Here is a 6,000-nt window from a genome sequence, read left to right on the forward strand (position 1 = left end):
CTGTTCCAAATTCCTAACTCCGATACAATTAGCGATTCTGTTCCAAATTCCTAACTCCGATACAATTACCGATTCTGTTCCAAATTCCTAACTACGATACAATTACCGATTCTGTTCCAAATTCCTAACTCCGATACAATTACCGATTCTGTTCCAAATTCCTAACTCCGATACAATTACCAATTCTGTTCCAAATTCCTAACTACGATACAATTACCGATTCTGTTCCAAATTCCTAACTCCGATACAATTACCGATTCTGTTCCAAATTCCTAACTCCGATACAATTACCGATTCTGTTCCAAATTCCTAACTCCGATACAATTACCGATTCTGTTCCAAATTCCTAATTCCGATACAATTACTGATTCTGTTCCAAATTCCTAACTACGATACAATTACCGATTCTGTTCCAAATTCCTAACTCCGATACAATTACCGATTCTGTTCCAAATTCCTAACTCTGATACAATTACCGATTCTGTTCCAAATTCCTAACTACGATACAATTAGTGATTCTGTTCCAAATTCCTAACTACGATACAATTATCGATTCTGTTCCAAATTCCTAACTCCGATACAATTACCGATTCTATTCCTAATTCTTATACAATTTCTGATTCTGTTCCAAATTCCTAACTACGATACAATTACTGATTCTGTTCCAAATTCCTAACTACGATACAATTACCGATTCTGTTCCAAATTCTTGATTCCAATATAATTAGTGGATAGACATTGAATCTCTATTGTTCCAGGTCAGAATTGTCTGAAGATAGCAGTTTCAATCCTACCCAAAGTCGGCCAGAGGCTTACTTAATGTGGTGAGATGACAACAACTATGGATTTCAGTGATTGCTGAGAATGCAGTTAGGAGATTCGGAGTTCCTATCCCGTCGCGGTTATCACCCGATGAAGGCCAGAGGAATAGTTGGCCGAAATGTCGTGAAACAACAACTAAGAAAGATGAGGATTATAGTCTGCAACAAATAAAAAATTAATAAAGAATACTCATCTCTATAATGAATTCCAATTAAAAAAGCTCATATATAAACAATCTGTTGGTTCTGCAGAGTTAATAAAATAGGATGAACACAAAAGAACTACTATCATACGAACCCAGAATCTGTCTAGTACAAAGAAAAAAGAGATATGCAAATTGTGGTGTCATTGAGATTAAAAGCGACTGCATACAAGGACATTTTTTTTTTGCGAGAGGGAAAGAACGTAATCTCATTTGTGTGATTGGACATAATTGTGATTTTGTGAAGAAAAAGAGAAGTATACGACTGTTGACTATGTGGGCAACAAAAGATGAGTGAGGAAAACTTCTGACCCTTTTTCTTTTTCAAACTATTTCGGCATTATCAGTATGGTGTTAAGACAGTTTGACATTTGGCTGATCTGCGAATTCAGTGGTGCAGTGACGGATACTCCAATAATAAGATTGGTTGGAGGACCAGGAGTTGACATGTGAGCTATGCAAAATTAACGGAGGTGGAACGAGTCCTGCCATTGATATTGAAGGATGCGGCTTGAGAAAATACAGTGGAACGACATTGAGAAAATTAAACATGCTCTGATAAAAACAGACCCATTTGCGGCCTTCGAATGATTCACCACTCGCCGCCTATGTCAGGGAGAGATTGTAGATGAGTTTCTGATGGACTTGTAATGGTTGGTACAGCTGGTGGGCGAAATGCCACCAGAATGCTGGATAAAAAGTGGATTATTGTGCCCTATCAGGGGACTTTTGCGGTCGTCAACTAGAATGGATACTCTATCATTGAAAGAACTGCTCATGCGCAGTGTTAGTGGACAACAGGAACGAGTATCTTGCTGCTGCTGCTGCTGCTGCTGCTGCTGCTGCACAAACTAGACAGGCCCTGTACACACCAATGCCTGGTGTTAACTGCTTCATATGCTGGTCTGAAACTGCATGCAGCACGACAGTGGTAGCAATCAGAGAGATAGATCAACTATGCGCTATTTTTCTTGCAACAAAACAGAGCATATAGCAAGAGAGTGTCTAGGAAACAGGAACAGAGGTGAGACGTCAGCGCCACCCTCTCCCCATTCAAATTAAAATCCCTGTGATGGAAGTTGTTGCTAGTGACAAGAAGTTCATGCCATTGGTAGATTCTGGATGCTCTCAGTCCCTTGAGATTGAATCAGTGTGAGACCACTGGAATCGGTCAGCATCGGAGATCCTAACAGTCGACAGTGAAATTCTCCTCAGCAAGGGTGTCAGGACTATCACATTGACAATAGAAGATGCAAGCCCCATGAAAGTTGATGTTCTGGTCATGCACCCACCGCTGTTGGACTTCGATATACTGATCAGAATGGCCATAATCAAAATGTTGGGTGCAGTTCGCATAAATCGATTCAGCAATGCCTTTTTTGCTAAAACGGAGCTTTGTGCCTGTGCCGCGATCAGATTAGAGGAACCAAACTTCAATGCTGATTTCAATGAGCAAACCAAAGCATTGTGAAAATGGTCAAGCAATCAGCCACCCAATGGACTTACCAACAAATACTGGAGTATCCAATGTTCGACCAAATTCAACAGAATTGGAAACGTAGTTTAGCAATGGATGGTTACTTCCCTATCCTGAGCGCTTGGTTCCCTGAAAGGCCTGATTCCATTAATGTCCGTTTTCCAAGAAATAAGTCAAAAGTGCGCCCTGTGTTGGACATTCGTGTGAACATGTCGAGGTCTACATGTCGCACACTGATGTTTGCGCACAAAAGCTTAGAGAATAGAGGAGGAAAGGCTCCAATGTGTCATTACTTGGGCATATCTACAAGTGCGTATGCATGAATCCTTGTGGCCAACCAGACTAATTTTCGAAGGTTCTGCCTAACGTGCATGGGTTTTGGGCTCAATGTAGCACTATCCATCATGTGAGCTATTGTTGAAGCTACATTCTCGAGGAAGAACGATATCTGGCAGGCAACATCGATGTACATTGATGATGTATTTATCAATGAGGATGTTGTTTCCGCAACCAAAGTTGGCTGATTTGGGATTAGTGAGCAACGAACTGGAGTGATTGCAGAATGGTGTGAGAGTGCTTGGATTATCAGTTCGGTATGGGAACGATGGAATGGGATCCCCAGCATACCCTGTGTTCCTACCCGACGACATGTGAAAAGTTAATTAAGCACTACCCAATGGTTAAGTGGCTCAGGGTGGCTGCAGCGTTCACTAAAAGGAGAGTAGTGGATGTAACAAAAGGTTGGGATGACAAAGCAACTGACGGTCTTTTAACAACAATGATTGAAGAGATTGCTGCAAGAGTGCACCAAGAAGACCTTGTATGAGGAAAGTGATGTGTGGATGGTCCTGTGCTAGGCATGTGGGTTGATGCAAGCTCCTTAGACAGTGGAGTATCGCTGGTGCCGCCATGGAGGATGTGAGCTGGTTGTGATAGGAAAAAGATACAGCATATAATCTGGTGGAGCTTGATGCTGTGCTAAAATGAGTGAACATGGCATTGATGTGGGAAGCAACCATACTGTATCTTCACACTGACTCTGTCTGTGTGCACAAATGGATCACAGACACCCTCACGGGGAAGGCTAGAGTGTGCACTAAAGCAGCAAGTGAAATGCTGATCAGACGGCGACTTGATACACTTGCAAGTTTGGTGAAGGAATATAAACTGTCCGTAGATGCAGTCCTAACAGCAGTAAAATAGCTACAATGTGGGTGATCGTGTTTGGGTAAAAACCCCAATTGGATGGTGTGTGATCTCTTATATGCGTGGATGGGTCATAGAAGTGAAAAGCCCACAAAACGTTCTTGTTGACCAGATGCCATGTAAGGAATTTGTGTCTTGTTATAGGCCTGGATACCACAAAGGACGAAAGTGACAGCAAGCTCTCAACCCCGAGTGTGAGGTTGATTACCATTAATGGGGCACGTGGTGATTCCTCTGAAGAAGATGATGCGTCTGCACCAAATAACACTTCTCCAGACGAGTCATCTTAGGAGGAAATATCTTTACCTCGAAGAGGACCAGCTCTGAGTTATCATTTAAGTGACCATTAGATGACAGGGGGAGGCGGTGTAGCAGAACTGAACAACAATCTGTTGGTTCTGCAGAGTTGAAAATGTGTGGGTGGTGGATTCACAAAAGAACCATTTTCATTCGAACCTGGAATCCATTCAGTACAAAGAAAGAGAGATATGCAAATTGGGGTGCCATTGGAATTAAAAGTGACTGCATATGAGGACAGTTTTTTTTTTTTTTTGCAAGAGGGAGAAAACATAATTTCGATGTTCTGAAGAAGAAGAAGAAGAAGAAGACGAAGAAGAAGAGTGTTGACTGCATAGGTGACGAAAGACAAGTAAGGAAAAGTTCTGACCCTTTTTTTTTGTCTTTAGAATGTTCATATTTTTAAGTTAATTATATTTATATATTTAATCGGTTATTGCTGCTGTCAATACAACAAATATGTAGTAGATTGATTTATTTTACTGTAAAAAGAAAAATAAGATATAGATAATAATACTAATAATAGTAATATTTCTAATACTGCTGAGTGGCAAATTTGTAGATTCTCTCAGCTAAATCACGCCATCTCAAATTAAATGTGATTCTACCTGTTTTTATGATAAAAAGGAAAAAGTTTGAAAAAAAAAAGAACTTGAACATTTGCATTTGAAACCAGTTGAGGCTAGTGGCCTGATGTCATTAGATTTTAAAAGCTGAAACATGTATGCACATGTGTAGTCAATAATGTTTGCTTAAATAAAGAAATTTATAGTATAAGACTGCTCTACTTGTTATTGAGCACTAAGAAACAATCATATATATATGCACATATATATATATATATATATATTTGTAATCATCAACATACAGTCCTATTTCGTTGTATCACAACTCATCAGTGCCGCTAGACTAGCACCTCTCCCAAGCCAAGGATTGAACCTAGAACCGTCGCGTTGATAGTCAGCAGTTCTACCGATCGACCCATATATATATACTAGCAGGGAGACCGGACGTTGTTTGGAATTGAATGATGATCAATGAATATTTCACACTCCTATATTTTTATTGCAAAGTTTGAACCTACAAACCACGTCATGCAAAAAAAAAACCCCAAAAAACACGCTATCAAATTACCCACAGTAGAATTTTCACGGCTCATTGTTCTATCATTGTTGCTAAGCAGCAACATGGAAAAAATGGCTTTACTGATGATAGATAAATTAAAATAACGGTTTCGATTATCAATAATTATCGAGGGTATTCTGAGACAAAAGATCACTCCCAGACTAAAGTTCTGTATATGGTTGACGTGCATGCAGCGACCATATGAGTGTGCTTGCGCATACAAAATGGCCACCCGTAATAACATAGAATTACATGGTTTAATATTTGTAAAACTACTTGTTTTTCATCTAATTCACCAATATTACACTGTGACAAGGCAGTTTGGTATGCGAGTGCACATTTAACAGCCTTCGTTTATGCTTGCACTTAGCGTAAACGAAGGCTAGGCTGTGAAATGGAAAATAGTCCCAGAATTCAAGGGTTAATACCATCATGCGTGCTTGAGCATACAAAAATGGCCTGCTGTGATAACATAAAATTACATGGCTTCATATTTGGAAAACTACTTGTTTTCGTCTAATTTTAATTTTTCGCCAATACTACACTATAACAAGGAGTTTGGTACACAAGTGCATATTTAACAGGCTTTTTTATGCCCTCGTGTCTTTATTGAAAGATGAAAACAGAAACAGAAATCGAAAAAATCTTTTAGCCAATAAACACTTAAAAGAATGACCCCTCTCTCAGGTGGCCAGAAAGTGGGTGCTCATTTTAAGTTAAATTTACATGGAAAAGTGATCACCCACTTTCTTCATATCATGAAAACTATTTTTTTTTTTTTGCGACGAAACGGTTTGCAGATTCTTTTTTAGCACACCGAAATCTATAAAAAAAAATAAAAAAAAAATATATATATATTTTGATATATACG

At 39.3% G+C, this 6,000-nt stretch overlaps 1 protein-coding gene across 2 annotated transcripts in view; it reads left to right on the forward strand.

The window, feature by feature from the left end:
* Nucleotides 1-6,000, forward strand: part of LOC145268772 (thymidine kinase 2, mitochondrial-like) — a 121,177-nt gene that overhangs the window by 66,289 nt on the left and 48,888 nt on the right. Inside the window, exon 1 of one of the 2 annotated variants that reach the window (XM_080124379.1) lies at nt 4,281-4,356. The exons of the other annotated variant lie outside the window; for it this stretch is intronic. The gene's annotated coding sequence lies outside the window, so the exon portion shown is untranslated. Of the gene's footprint in view, nt 1-4,280; nt 4,357-6,000 lie in introns of those variants that run through there. 2 annotated transcript variants of the gene reach the window in all.

This window comes from Euprymna scolopes, chromosome 44 (genome assembly GCF_053919585.1).
Source record: "Euprymna scolopes isolate OS-2025 chromosome 44, ASM5391958v1, whole genome shotgun sequence".
NCBI lineage: Eukaryota > Metazoa > Mollusca > Cephalopoda > Sepiida > Sepiolidae > Euprymna > Euprymna scolopes.